The sequence below is a fragment of the Ahaetulla prasina genome, chromosome 8 (assembly GCF_028640845.1).
Source record: "Ahaetulla prasina isolate Xishuangbanna chromosome 8, ASM2864084v1, whole genome shotgun sequence".
Lineage (NCBI taxonomy): Eukaryota > Metazoa > Chordata > Lepidosauria > Squamata > Colubridae > Ahaetulla > Ahaetulla prasina.
The window spans coordinates 76,415,019-76,431,387 of NC_080546.1; the positions used below are offsets into that span (position 1 = coordinate 76,415,019).

Here is a 16,369-nt window from a genome sequence, read left to right on the forward strand (position 1 = left end):
TGATTTATATTGATATATTGATCATCAATTGTGTTGTAAATGTTGTACCTTGATGAACGTATCTTTTCTTTTATGTACACTGAGAGCATATGCACCAAGACAAATTCCTTGTGTGTCCAATCACACTTGGCCAATAAATTCTATTCTATTCTAAGCCAACTTTCATACCTAACGCAGGATTAGTGCAGTCAATTCATTAGAAAGTCAATTGATGAGAAAGAATAAACAGTAACTTTAAAACAGAAAGTTTAATACAGCCTGCCTCAATATGGGCATTTGGGGGCTTCCAGTCTGATTTGATTTGATTTTTTTAAAATAAGTATTGTCTTACTACTTTGAGTGAAAAATACTTCACTAATAAAAATCCAACAAACCAAGATACATGTAATCCCTCTAACGCCAAGTCAATAAGTCACAAAACACATGTTGACATTTACTGGTGGATCTATCTCAGAGGCCAATGGATTCCAAATTCATTATACCTGATTTTTACTTGATATACCTGATATAAAAATATATTTTTACATTTTAATGCTTTAATAATTACTTTAAATATATCTAAATATGAATTCTATATATTTTTATAATAATAATGGATAATAATGAATTGCAGGATTTGAATGTCTTTGGGATTAAGTATATTTGTTATTATGCCAAAAATTTACAAGATTATTGTATTGTATCGGAAGAGCCAAGATGGCGCAGTGGTTAGAGTCCAGTACTGCAAGCTACTTCAGTTGATTGCTAGCTGTGTTTTGTATGATGTGCATCATTATTTCAGTGCATTATACAATGGCTACAAACAAGTAAATGAAGCTTCTGAAATTTCTTCAGAGATTGAATGTGGAGATCTTCCAGTGCTGCTATCTCCATGGAAGATGATTAAGCCCAGTGAACCACTAAGGACTGACCCTTTGTGTTTGTATTTGTGGAAAGTCAGTACTCTGTACTTGGTCAAGATATAGTCATGGTATTAGAATCCAGCAGGTTCGAATATCACGTAGAGATTGCTTTTGGGAAAGGTGACCTTCCTGTATTGGTAGATATAAATAAAGGCAAGTATCTTCTAATAATACATGAAAATATTTCTAAATCCTTCGGGAGAAGGGCGGTATAAAAATCTAACTAAACTAAACTAAACTAAACTAAACTAAACTAAACTAAACTAAACTAAACTAAACTTAATATGTGAATATGGATTCCTGAAATCGGGGCCTTCTAGATAAATACTGTGTGGATTTCAAAAACAAAAAAACCTAATGATAATACTTTGCAGACTTTTAAGTTAAAAGGTATTCCTTTCCAGATTCATGGCAATGTAGGTATAAAGGATTGTTGAATTAATCCTCATTCTCCTCTGCTTCATGTAACAAAACCATCCAAGCTTGATAAAGGGCCTTTGCCTGGAAGTGACTGGACAGTTTTCCATATAAATCATTCCTCTTACCAAACTGTTGTATTTGCAAAAGTAAGAGTACCTGAAAAGCCTCCTCCACCTGCAATTAAAAATGTTCTACATGCAAAACAGTTATTCATGACTTGGGTCTTCATGATTTATTTATTTATTTTATTTATTTATTGTTTTGGAATTCATCATGCTCTTTTTGGTAACAATGTGAACTTCTGGCTATATGAGCTTGTCTTCATAGATGCTGTCTCCTTTTTGACTGGAAAGAGACTTCCATTATCCCTGGATAGATACATACTTGTAGAAATTGATGACATCTTTGTTGGAAAGGAGGAAACAAGAAAGAAAGGCAGTGATAAGGTAAGGCCTGCCAGAAAGTTTCTTGTGATGTGATGATGTTGCCTAAATACCTATTTTTGAAAGCCAAATTGCTATATTGTGAAGTTTATTTAAATGAAAAGACAATTCTGTTGCATTCAATGTGTTCATTTGAAGTAAAATCACTGTTCTAACTAAGCTATGTTTGTAGTTTTGACATCAGTTAAAACTTTTCATTTAGTAGACCTAAAGTCATAGCACTTTGGCTGGTCTTTGGCTATTATAGGCTTATGTTACCCAATAAAAATTATATTAGATTTTTTCAGAAGGGTTAATCTTGTCGTTATATTTTTGTATTGGGGTATTTTGAAATTAATACTCTGTAAACTAAACTTAATATGTGAATATGGATTCCTGAAATCGGGGCCTTCTAGATAAATACTGTGTGGATTTCAAAAACAAAAAAACCTAATGATAATACTTTGCAGACTTTTAAGTTAAAAGGTATTCCTTTCCAGATTCATGGCAATGTAGGTATAAGGATTGTTGAATTAATCCTCATTCTCCTCTGCTTCATGTAACAAAACCATCCAAGCTTGATAAAGGGCCTTTGCCTGGAAGTGACTGGACAGTTTTCCATATAAATCATTCCTCTTACCAAACTGTTGTATTTGCAAAAGTAAGAGTACCTGAAAAGCCTCCTCCACCTGCAATTAAAATGTTCTACATGCAAAACAGTTATTCATGACTTGGGTCTTCATGATTTATTTATTTTATTTATTTATTGTTTTGGAATTCATCATGCTCTTTTTGGTAACAATGTGAACTTCTGGCTATATGAGCTTGTCTTCATAGATGCTGTCTCCTTTTTGACTGGAAAGAGACTTCCATTATCCCTGGATAGATACATACTTGTAGAAATTGATGACATCTTTGTTGGAAAGGAGGAAACAAGAAAGAAAGGCAGTGATAAGGTAAGGCCTGCCAGAAAGTTTCTTGTGATGTGATGATGTTGCCTAAATACCTATTTTTGAAAGCCAAATTGCTATATTGTGAAGTTTATTTAAATGAAAAGACAATTCTGTTGCATTCAATGTGTTCATTTGAAGTAAAATCACTGTTCTAACTAAGCTATGTTTGTAGTTTTGACATCAGTTAAAACTTTTCATTTAGTAGACCTAAAGTCATAGCACTTTGGCTGGTCTTTGGCTATTATAGGCTTATGTTACCCAATAAAAATTATATTAGCTTTTTTCAGAAGGGTTAATCTTGTTGTTATATTTTTGTATTGGGGTATTTTGAAATTAATACTCTGTATATTAAACTTTATGTTGATGTTATACTAGATATTTTAAACTCTGGCTCATGAAAAGAAATTAAAACTACAGGGAAGTAGATTCTATTATATTTTAACATAACATAACATAATATCAGAGTTGGAAGGGACCTTGGAGGTCTTCTAGTCCAACCCCCTGCAGTAAGGCAAATCAAGTATTAGAACAGCTTGCTCCACTCCAGAACATAAGGCACTACCTATCAGTACAAAGAAGCATCTTATACAAAAGATATTCACCCCAACCCTATGCTACAGGTGCCAAGCATGGACACTTACAACAAAACATAAAAGTTAGTCGTCACAGAAATGAGATGTTTGAGGAAAGCTGCTGGAGATAAGAAGAGATAAACTCAGAAATGAGACCATAAGAGAAAGAATTGGCACAGAACCAATCTTACATACAAAAACAGTGGTTTGCTCCCCCCGGAGAGGAAATCATGGGATTCTATAACATACAAATAATATATAAAAAGAGGAGAAGGTCAAAGAACACGAGGCAGACCCAGAAGAAGATGGAAAGACAACATCAAAAACATTCTACACAACATTAATTAACAATGGTTGAGGCTGCCACAAGAGCAACTGTCAGAACTTTGGATGTCTCTCGACACCAGGGGGGTAAAAAAGGAAGTTGAGAAGAAGAAGAGAAGGAGAACAGATACGATGCTGCCCTAAGGCATCTTCTATAATTTGGAAATTATAGGACTTCCAGGAAGATGGCCAATTAAACACATGCCTGGGAAGAGCATCTCCAAAGAATTTTTCCCTAGCTTCTCTGCCTTTCAAATGAAGGGACTGGCATCCCTTTCAGTTTTTATTACCTACCCAGCAGGGTATGTCAAAGAACATCCTCTCGGAACCCTCCAATACAGCTGTAAGCTGGCACACGGCTTCTGAACTCCAAAGCTATCCGCAGGCCAAAAGCTGGGAGAGAAGGGGCTGCAATCTATTTGGGGTTGAAGAAGCTGCTGTTCTGAAATGTACCTTTCAAACGGACAGTAAGTTGTGCCTTTCTCTTCTTAATCACCTTCAACGACTATTAATCTTTTTAAAGTCAACTTAAAAAGAGACTTTCTAGCTACAGTCTGCTATATCTTTTTGAATATTTGCGCCATTTTAGGAATCTCTTTTTGTCTCAAAGAACAAGGAAGAAGGCTGCTAAGGCAAGCCAAATAAGGAAGTGTGAGAAGCAACAACCACCAAAAAAAGCTGACGGACAAAGATAAAGATTGAAAGCTGTGATTTTAGTTCACTATTGCAGTAACTGGTAGCTTGATCTTAGCTGTGGGTGGCTAAAATCTTCTGATTCTGATTAAAAGGGGAAATCAAGATGGAGCAAAGTATTAGAGAGATGTTTGAAAGGTCTCTAAATAAAATATACCAATTTGCTGACCAGCTGTTCTTAAGGAAAATAAAAACTCCTTTCAAATTACTTCTGAGATGCAAACATGTAGAATGTTACCAAACTGCTGAAGCAATTTCATAAGTAGCTGAAAATGTAGAGGAGTTTATCGCACTTATGGAAGAACCTATATTAACTTTCACTATTATGGTTCAAATATAAACCTCACAACAAAACTGAAAGAAGAGCATTGAGAAAAAACACAAATTTGGGACTTTTTCTTTAAGGACATTAACAAGATTGAATATTTTGTGATAAAAAGAAAGGCCTATAACTCTTTGATAAAATTTCCAGAGAAGAAAAAGAGTTTACTCCATGAAAATAAGCTGGAAGGAGTGACTTAAACTTAATTCGTTAACTGGAATTATGATGGATTTTCCTATGCTTGATATGTACAACTGAAAGAAAGGTTTAACTCAAAATTTGAAAATGTATTTTTTACACACACACACACACACACACACACACACAAACACATAATGCTTAAATAATTCTTGAAGTAGGCATAAATACAAAAGATGTCTTTGAGAGTTCCTGTATTAAAAGAAAGTTAAAACGATGTACTAGTTTTAAAAAAACACTGTTAGAGGATGTTTATAAAAGAAAAAAAATATTATTCTTTAAGGGTAATTTGGAGGGAGGAATCTAAATGTAATACTGAATGTAAATGTAAACTGAAGTTTCAAGTTTGTATGTTAAGAAGTCAAAGAAAAAGATGTATTAAAAATTTTTTTGATAAACTTTTTTAAAAAGTTGAATACTTTGAAGGAAAAAAGGTGGGGAAAAAGGATTTTTCCCCTTTTTTTAGGTAAGAAATTTGAATTTGAATACAACAAATTTTGTAAATAAAAATGGTAACAATTCACAAAGATTATTGCAAAAATAGAAATACACATTATTTCAATAGCAAGGAAGATAAAGTAGGAATGGCTAAATTGATTATTTTATTCAAAGAAGAAAATATGTTTTTATTTGGATCACTTCTGGATTTTGTACTTGTGAAAGAAAAAAAAATGAAACTTTGACTTTAGCTTTATTGATCAGAAAGATTTGATATTATAGTAATAGCTAGTTATATATTAATATGGAAAAGCGAAAAGTTGAGGTGGGAGTGTGTTTTATCTTATACTGTGCTAAGAAGAGTTGGAAGGTAATGCCCCTTTTTCTTTTTTTATCTTTCCCCTTGTAACTCACACTTCCTTCCTATAATTTCTTCCTTCCTATAATTTCCTATTTTTTCTTCTTTGTATTTTATATAATAAAATAAAACCTTAAATAAAAAAAAAAAGAAATTATATTAGGAAACTTCCTGAAGGAAGTCACAAAGGGATTTAGAATGTCAAGGAGAAAAATAAAGACGAAGAATGAAGGGTAATGAATAAGAAGATGGTGTGAGCAAAATATATTAATTGTATTAATTAATATTTGCAATTAGCACCTGACATTTCAAACCAAATGTAAAGAGTGGAAAATGTAGCACTTCAATGTCCCTATGATCAGTCTTGGGGGAATGGCTGTCATAACTTCAAACAGTCTTTAAGTGACTGGTCATGTCTCAAGGACATATCTGTATTGCAAGATGTTTTATAGTGATTTTATGGATACTTAACATAACATAACATAACATCAGAGTTGGAAGGGACCTTGGAGGCCTTCTAGTCCAACCCCCTGCCCAGGCAGGAAACCCTACACCATCTCAGTCAGATGGTTATCCAACATTTTCTTAAAAATTTCCAGTGTTGGAGCATTCACAACTTCTGAAGGCAAGTCGTTCCACTTATTAATTGTTCTAACTGTCAGGAAATTTCTCCTTAGTTCTAAGTTGCTTCTTTCTTTGACCAGTTTCCACCCATTGCTTCTTGTTCTACCCTCAGGTGCTTTGGTGAACAGCCTGACTCCTTCTTCTTTGTGGCAGCCCCTAAGATATTGGAACACAGCTATCATGTCTCCCCTAGTCCTTCTTTTTGTTAAACTAGACATACCCAGTTCCTGCAACCGTTCTTCATATGTTTTATCCTCCAGTCCCCTAATCATCTTTGTTGCTCTTCTCTGCACTCTTCTGGCTTCTGGCTTCATATTTAATAAACTGCCTAGAATCATGAGGAGACATAGTATACAGATGGTATGTAAGTAAATAAAATAAACATATATAGAGATTTGGTGTAGTGGTTAAGATAGCAGGTTAGAAACCAGGAGTTCATGAATTTTAGTCATATCTTAGGTATGAAAGCCTTCTAGTGACGTTGGGCCAGTCACTCTCAGCCCAACTCAACTCAAAGAATTGTTGTGGGGGAAAATAGGAGGAAGAAGGCTTATTAGGTATGTTTGCTGCCTTGATTTAATAAAGGCACAATATTAAATCTTTGTAAGCATAAAATTGTAATGTTAGCTGAAAAATGGATGTGGGAAAGATCCTATCATATTTTTTTTAAAATAAAGAAAACCAAAACATTGTCATACAACCTAAACCTTTGTCTTACCCAGTTAACCGCACTAGGTAGAGTAGAACAGGAAATAAATTCCAGAGCAAAACTAAAACTGTTTTCATTAAAATTGTCCACAATAACTTAAAAATACTTCAGCTTCAGCAACAGATGCTCCATACCAAGATCATCTTCATTATTCTTCACAAAGTTTTTAAAGGAGTAAAGTCTAAAGGAGAAAGAGTAGGGTTTGCGGATCCTTGGTGCTCTCTGAATTTGCTTGCTTTCTTGCAGGTGTTTCATTACCCAAACCAGGGATGGGAGAACCTCTAGCTAAGATTCTGTGCAGTTTGGGGGTTCTGCACAAGGCCAAGTGCTTATTTCGGGGTTCAAAAAAATATAAGACAGGGTCTTGTTTCGGGGAAACACGGGTAACAGTAATCTCTATAGGATAATTTATCTATCCAGGACTATTTTAATTCTTACGAAGTAATAAAAATAACTGCACAAGCAGAAGAAGAGACCAAAAACCAAACGGAAAATTCAAACTGTGATAATCTGCACAAAACAAAATGACTCACAAAATTACGTGAGGCCGTTTTTTTTTTGTTTTTTTTTAAGGAGACTCCACAAAACCCCCAAACAAATGGTGCCTCCTTTAAAAAACAGAGCCTGCTACACTTTCAAAAGAAGTGTCGCTTGCTAGAAAAAGAGCACAAGGTTGCCATGAGACTGGCAGCTTCTGCAAGAAAGATACACTGAGCCTCGCCTCACATCAGCTGGGCGGCTCTGCAAAAAAAAACCAAAAGTAACTTGGGCGGTGCTGGGACCTGAGGAAGGTGAGGAGCAGACTCTGCAAGTCCCTTGGTGCCCAGATGGGAAGTTGGCCGAGGCCTACAAACTATAAATACCGTCCATACACTGTTAATTACTTCAGATTTCCTTGCATGACTAAATGGCTAGTTGGGAGGAAACCTCGGCCTGGGGAAATTCCAAAAAGTCAGAGAACAGACTACTGGATGTCTCCATATGGGAGAGGCTCCGGGAGGCCTGGAGAAGGCCCTTCAAGGGACTCCTCCATCCCCAAGTCACCCTGTGCACCACTTAACAATCTGCATTTTCATTGAATGATCCATTGGGGAGAGCAGGAATGGAGGGTGGGGATTGGGGTCATTAGTTTGACACTTCACTTAACGTCCATCAGGAACTGTGACTCCCTACCCTGTAAGCCAAACTAGTATTTTTCAGAAATTTTAATCAGCTGACTGTAATACTGGTATAGATAGAGGTGAAGAGGTTAAAGGTTTTTTTTTTTCCTTTTATAACATTTAATAAAAAAGGAGACAGTCAGTGAAGGCCAACGAGCTGTGACTGCCTTCCCTGTGCCATTAGTAGCTTCATTAGATTCCTATGCATGGCTGAACGGCTGTGTTGGGAGCAGGCCTTGGCCTGGGAGAATCGCTTAATGACCATCCTGACTTTTGTCTGTTACGAGCAACCTCAATTACAGTGGTACGTCGAGGATAACCTGTACCACATTTTGCAATTACTGTGAAAATAATTTAAAATGTAAGAATTAAAATAATTCTATTGTCACCAAAAAAGAAAGTATAATGTTATGAAGGAAGGGTGTCATTGTTGGAGAATGAGATGGTAGGAGATAATTGGTTTTAAGTGATTTGTAATATTAAGATGTAATATTCATACGTTTCTTATTCATAGGGCTTCCAAACGTTAGAGCTACATGTTCTAGACAAGATACTCTTCACTATTGACAAGGCCTTTTTACTAAACTGTTGGTGAGTAAAAATAAATTAACCGTCTGATAAATGAGGTTTTTTTAATCTCTATCTGTATATATTTTACATTATTTTTTAAATTACCTGTATGGATTTAAAAGATGTTTCTATTTATTTATTTTATTTATTTATTTATTTATTTATTCAATTTTTATACCGCCCTTCTCCCGAAGGACTCAGGGTGGTGTACAGCCAAAAATAAAAACAACAATACAATATACAATTTAAAATACAAATTAAAAAACTTACAGCTTACATTATCTTATTGGACAGATATTATTTTGTCCCAAACTAGTATTAAATTCTTTATTATTTCATTATTTATTCATTGCAATTACTTCTCCTACATCTTTTCTTTAGGTTATTGCTGCTGTTTGGAGCAAATTACCTATTTGTGTTGTTGCTGTACTGCTCCCGAGTTTAGTGGATTTCATAATCCATGCAGGAATCTTCGCCTTTGGCATCATACAGCTATTGCAATATCTGAAAGATAAGAGTGTCACTATCATCATCCACATGGTACAGAGAGCAGCTCTTTTTCTGTTTATGCCTTACTAATTTTGAACAATAGGAACTGATTTTTAAGTCCATATATAAATTTTGAAATGAAATGTTTATTTTACTTATCCAGTCCACTAGCATTCTCTATAAAATTTTATGTAGCTCCAGATACTTACCTTAAACCCTTTATTCTGTCCCCCTTCACTTCCATCTGAGCGATGGCTTAATTAGCCGGCACTATCAGCTCTGGCAGCAAACTAGCAAGCATCTGCCAAGTGACTCTTATCTCCCTCGACGCCGATGAGTCACCCAGTACTTCAGCTCTTAGTTAAGCAGTTAATTTGCCTGCTACGAAGAGGCACAGCAGCTCTTGCTGCCTTTATATCCTGTGGGGTGTGGCTCCATGACTCAGCACTTCCTAGGCCTGCCCCACCCCTGCTTCTGTTGTTCCCGCCTCTCCTGCCTACGAAACCTAGGGTCCAGCCAGACCTGATTGCCATCAGCTGGGTCTGGAGGCGTGGCCTGGGGGAGGAAGAGTCAGGGGATGGAGGCCTCATTATCTCCTCCACCTGGCCTGCCTCTGGCTCCTGGAACTCAGCCAGGGAAGCCGGTGCTCCCGTGGTAAGTCCTGACGGCCCTTCCCTCTCACTTTCCAAGTCACTTTCTGGCAGGAGGCCTGGCTCGGGGGCGCAGACACAAATACACCCTTAGAAACTGAAGAGTCCAGTGTGCATGGGTTGAATGATTTGAATTACGAGGGAAGAATAATCCAACTCATGAGCTACAGCCACCTTTTTAGGAAACAGCTATTTATTGATGGAAACCTTTAAACACTCAATTAATCATTGTGAATTTAACATGTCTGCTTGCTTTAGAAGAAAGGGTAGCTTCTGGTAAGGCTGTTTATCATGCTTTATATAGCAAAATACATAAATATCCTAACAGTTTACATGTAGAACAGACAAAATAAATCTAATACAAAAGAGCAACCATGAAATGTTCTTACTACATAGACTTCATTGAGTCTCTGTGGCTGTTTATTCCTTTTATGTAGAAATACCTTATTTTGCCTCATTTTTTGGAGACTTGATTCTGCAAAAGTAGGAGACATTTCTGTCACATCACACCTGATATTTAAATGTATTTAAGAGGAGGAAGTTTCCTTGTTGCACTGCAAATTTATTTCACTTCTTTCATTGGTGACATACGGAAATGAATTATTTTCAGGGGTTTTATTTTATTCAGAGTTTTTGAGTTTTGTTAGGTAAAGGTAAAGGTTCCCCTCGCACATATGTGCTAGTCGTTCCCGACTCTAGGGGGCGATGCTCATCTCCGTTTCAAAGCCGAAGAGCCAGTGCTGTCCGAAGACTCTCCGTGGTCATGTGGCCAGCATGACTCAATGCCAAAGGTGCAGGGAATGCTGTTACCTTCCCACCAAAGGTGGTCCCTATTTTTCTACTTGCATTTTTTATGTGCTTTTGAACTGCTAGGTTGGCAGAAGCTGGGACAAGTAACGGGAGCTCACCCCGTTACACAGCACTAGGGATTCAAACCGCTGAACTGCCGACCTTTTGATCGACAAACTCAGTGTCTTAGCCACTGAGCCACAGTGTCCCTTTTGAGTTTTGTTAGGTGTATGCTATTTCTGCTTTTATGGAGAAGTTCTTTGGATAAAAGAAAAGTTATTTAGTATTCTATCCTAAGGTTATTTCCTCTGCAACCCCATGTCCTATAAAATCCTGCCAGCATTTCACAAAACTTGATAGAATGGTACTTCCAGACTCTTTCATCGGATGGACATCTTTGGAAAATTAAGTGAATGTAATAGGAATTCCATAAAATCTAAGCTACTGACAGAAAAGCAGGGTAAAGAACAATGGAGGAGGAAGAAGAGGAGGCCTGTAGTCTAGATATATTCTTAAAAAGTGCAAATTATAGGAAATTACAATATAGTTACAGGTAATAGATGACATCTAAAGAGACTAGCAGAAGAATAGGTGGTGGAAAGTATCTCTTATGTCTTGTATGTAGCAAATGAATATTTTACTTTTGGCTGTTCCAAACAAAGGACATTCGTGGAGACTGAGAGATTGACAGAAATAAAGTCACTCAGACTGTGAAAAAGATTGACATTCATGCTTGAAGAAGCCATTTTGCATTGCAATATTTATTTGTAAAATTTATTATCTCAGTTCAATTCAATTCAAATATTTATTGTCAGTGCACAACATATGTACAATGAGATTGGTTGAGCTCCCTCAGTGCACACCCCTCAACATAATACAACTCACAGTGAAGACAGAAAATCCCTAACCCAATAAATCATATTAACAAAACACTGAGTCCTATTGCACCAGTGTGAACATGTTACACATTGTGCCAGCCCTGCAGTCCATCATACTACGTAGTTATGATGTTATTTCACATTCAGGAATCTGACAAACCATGGATAGAAACTCTTCTTCAATCTGTTTGTGCGGCTGGCTATGCTTTTATATCTTCTCCGATGGTAGGAGGGTAAAGAAATGGTCACCAGGGTGAGAGTCATCCCTGAGAATTTTCCTCACTCTTCTAAGGCAACGAGCCCTAGCGATCTCATCTAGTGGTATCAGGGGACAGCCCACAATGTTTTGTGCTGTGCTCACCACCCTCTGTAATGTTTTTCTATCTGCGGCTGTCAGACCAGCATGCCATACCGTGATGCAATAAGTGAGGACTCTTTCTATTGTGGACCAGTAAAAGGAGGTCATCAGTTGTTGTTATTCCACCCTGTTTTATTATCTTTATATTATATATTTATTATCTGCCCATTTTGCCATATGGCAACTCTTACAATTTAAAATGCCTCTTACATGTACACTTTATGTAATTTCCATGGTATTGTTAGCAAAGAATAAAGGGCATAATTCTGGGACATATTGGAACTAAATTATTCCAATCTTGATGTCTTCCACTACTAAGAATTAAACTTTTATCATTGCTTGTAAATGAATATTACTCTCAGATCTGTTCTTCCTTCATATTTGTAGGAAATGACAGTATTTCTGTAATTAATTTCAAAGCTACTCTTATGAAATAATCCCCTATCAGTTATTTAAGTGTAATTAGGCCCTTACAAAATAAAGAGTATTGTTCCCAAATCCTCATGCATGACACGCCTTCAAATTCTTTTTTTAAAAAAATATTTCATTAATAAAATATATCCATCCTATTCTTTCTATAGTTCCTTGAGGATACCATCTTGCAGATCAGTGAAGTCTGGAGTAATTACTTTGTTCAGAGTCTGATTCTCTAGTTACCAAACTGCTCACCGTATGAAAAGGTCTGTTCCCAGTGCCTAGATCTAACAGAGCTTTGAAATAAAACAAAAATTGCACTTTTTAACTTAAATATTTAGCTAACAATTTTCAAATTAATCCTAGCTGTTTTAGCAATTATAGGTGAGCATTTAAAAAAAGTGATTAGCCATAACTGAAGTTAATTCCAGCAAACTTCAAGTTGCGAATAACTCTATCCTTGTCATAAATAAAGGATTCCAGCAGTGGTGGAATTCAAATTTTTTTATTACCGGTTCTGTGGGTGTGACTTGGTGGGCTTGGTGGGTGTGACAGGGGAAGGATATTGCAAAATCTCCATTCCCACCCCACTCGAGTCAGCCAGAGGTGGTATTTGCGGGTTCTCTGAACTACTCAAAATTTCTGCTACCGGTTCTCCAGAACCTGTCAGAACCTGCTGCATAGCACCCCTGGGTCCCAGTGATTGGAACACAAGTTTGCCACAATCAATGAGCAACTGATTTTAGAAAATGTGGGAAAAACCAAAGATGTGCACCTTCAAAAGGGCTTTAGATTTCCTATTATGAATTCAGTAGCTCTTAGGCATTAGAGTAGCTTGATATTTATTTTTTTTTGTTTCAGGTTTCTATCTGAGCCTTCATCTTGAATGCAATGAATGGATTTCTTAAAAAAATATTTTTTTAGATTTTTTTTTTTCTGGTGACACCAGAGTCGTAGCATTATTTTGAATCGTTTTCAAAGCATGTATAATCTTAACAAATACATGAGGCAAGAAGGTGTAATTATCAAGTCAATTGGGACTAAATCAGTGGTGGGATTCAAATTTTTTAACAACCGGTTCTGTGGGCGCGGCTTATTTTGGGGTGTGGCTAGCTAGTGACCGGGAGGGCGTGGCTGGCTGGTCATGTGACTGGGTGGGTGTAGCTAGCTGGTCATGTGACCGGATGGCCATGGCTATGGGCATAGAAACTACTGCAAACAGGCATAAATGGTGACCGGTCATAAGTGTGAGGACTGGTCAAAAGTGCGAGAACCTGTCAGAAATCACTTTTTTTCATCCCTCTGGGTAGTCCCTATGCAAGGGACTACTCAGAGGGCTGAAAAAGTTATTTTTGACCTGTCCTTGCACTTTTGACCAGTCCTCGCACTTACGACTGTCCTCACATTTTACGTTTTGCACCCTATCTTGTAACCGTAGTGAAGAGAAGCAGTTGTGAAATGAGTGACACGGTTAAGAATGCTGCAACAGGCATAAATGTGAAGATGGTCATAAATGCGAGGTCTGTTCAAAAGTGTCAGAACCTATCAGAAATCACTTTTTTCAGCCCTCTCGGTAGTCCCTATGCACATAGGGACTACCCAGAGGACTGAAAAAAGTGATTTCTGACAGGTTCTCACACTTTTGACCAGTCCTCACACTTATGACCGGTCATCATTTATGCCTGTTGCAGCATTTTTAATAACCATGTCACTCATGTCACAACTGCGGTGCTTCATGTGACCGGGTGGGCGTGGCCAGGTGGTCATGTAACATAGCTTCTTTGCCCTAATGACAGTTTGCTGCAATGTTCGTAAGTGTGAAAAACGGTCATAAGTCACTTTTTCAGTGCCATGCTTGTTAAACCAATTACCAGAACAAATCCATTCTCCCTCCCTCTTTCTCTCCATCTCTTTCTCCCCCTTTCTCTCTTTCTCTCCTTAATCTCTTTCTCCCTCCCTCTTTCTCTCCTTCATCTTTCTCCCCCCTTTCTCTCCTTCATCTTTCTCCCCCTTCTATCCTTCATCTCTTTCTCTCCTCCATCTTTCTCTCCTTAATCTCTCCTTCTCCCTCCTTCTCTTTCTCCCCCCGTTTCTCTCCTTCATCTTTCTCCCCCTTCTATCCTTCATCTCTCTTTCTCTCCTTCATCATTTTCTGCACCCCTCTTTCTCTCCATCACTCTTTCTCCAGATGGGGCAGGATAGGCTGGGTGGGAGGTGGCCACAGGACAGTCCTGCTGGGTGGGCAGCAGGCCGAGGCGATTGACACACGCTTCGCTGGCCACCCGATCCAAGCTCCTCGCTGGCCGCGCTTTAATCGCTGGCTAGAGAGAGGCTTGGATGCAGGCGGACCAGGGAGGGAGGATTAGCAGGCCACAAGCCACGTGAGGGAGGCTGAGCGCCTTTGAACTGATGGCAAAGCAAATGCGGGGGAAGGGCTTCTTCCCCCCTCACAGAAGCCCCACAGCCAGTGCCCCTCGTCCCCATAGAAACACCTCCCGGTTTAAAGGCCCCTCTCCACAGACTCCCAGGCCCCGCCCTCCGCCTCTCATTCCCAAATCCCCCCTCCCCTCCCCAACAGTCCCGGTGGGGGGGGAGATCACTCACTGGCCCCCTACCCCTGCAGGCCCCCGGTGACTCCCTCACCCCCCCCCCGTGCGGTTGGCTTGGTTGGCTTTGGTTTTGAAATGAAGTTCCGAACAGGCAAGACGCAGGAGGAGCCAGGCCCGCGCCCCATGACGTGTTTCCGAAAACCATGTGTCAGGGAGGGAGGGAGGCCGGGGCTACCATGGCGCACGGAGAGATGCCCCCCCACCTACCCCACCCCCCTCAGTCGAGTAAGGATCATGTGAGCCCGGGAATTCTGCTTGCGATCGGTGCAGAAGAGGAAAAGCAAAGGAAGGGCCACGTGGCCAGCGAGGCACTTTAATCGCTGGCTAGAGAGACACTTGCATGCAGGCAGGCTTCTGTCGGTGGCCGCGGGGCACTTGGATCGGGTGCGCTCCAAGCCGAACCGTTTGTTAAATTGCCGGTTCGCCCCGCCCCTTGCCATTACTTACTGGTGTCGGGTGGGCAGGGAGGTACATGGATCAGCTGCCCACTTACCCAATACCGGTAAGTAATGGTGGGCAGAATCCCACCACTGGACTGAATTAGTGAACATAATTTACCTCAGAACAATGTATAGAGGTACTTAGCATTAATCATTTCTTTAAATTACACATTTTTGTTTTGAAGTTTTCCATTAGATTTCTGGGCAGAGAACTTCGGTAAATGTTTTCTCAAATTGACTAAACTTGTATGCTGCACTATTCTCCATAGTCAAGTACTGCTTGACCGGGGTCTGCAGTATTGTCTGGGATGCTACACATCCTATCCATGACTGGTTTTCTTTGTTATATTTATGAGGGAGGCTTCGCAGTATCTGAACTAAACAACCAGATTCTGTAACAGAGTTGGGTTTCAGCAGGTTCTGACCAGTTTTGGAGAACCGGTAGTGGACATTTTGAGTAGTTTGGAGAACCGGTAAATACCGCCTCTGACTGGCCCCGCCCCCATCTCTTCTCTTCCTCTCGAGTCCCAGCTGATCGGAAGGAAATGGGGATTTTGCAGTATCCTTTCCCTGGAGTGGGGAGGGAATGGAGAGTTTACAGTATCCTTCCCCGGCCACGCCCACCAAGCCACACCCACAGAACCAGTAGTAAAAATTTTTGAAATCCACCACTGTTCTGTAATAGCCTTATACTATATACAGGTAATATCGACTTACAACAGTTCATTTAGTTACAACAGCACTGAAAAATGTGATCTATGACAGTGTTTATAGTTACTTCCTTTGCATTATCCCCATGATCACGTGATCAAAATTCAGATGCTTGGCAACGGGTTCATATTTATGACCTTTGCTGTACCCCAGGGTCTTGTGATCACCTTTTTCCAACCTTCTAACAAACAACGTCAATGGGAAAGTCAGATTCACTGAACAACCAGATTACTAAATTATCAATTGTAGTGATTCACTTAACAACTGTGGCAAGAAAAGTCAAAAAATAGGGCAAAACTCAATAAATAACAGAAATTTTAGGCTCAATTGTGGTCATAAGTGTGTGTGTGTGTGTGTGTGTGTGTG

At 38.8% G+C, this 16,369-nt stretch overlaps 1 pseudogene; it reads left to right on the top strand.

Moving 5' to 3' along the window:
- Window positions 1-744: 744 nt before the first annotated feature.
- LOC131203507 (bifunctional heparan sulfate N-deacetylase/N-sulfotransferase 3-like) lies at window positions 745-12,223 on the top strand (annotated as a pseudogene).
- Window positions 12,224-16,369: the final 4,146 nt, after the last annotated feature.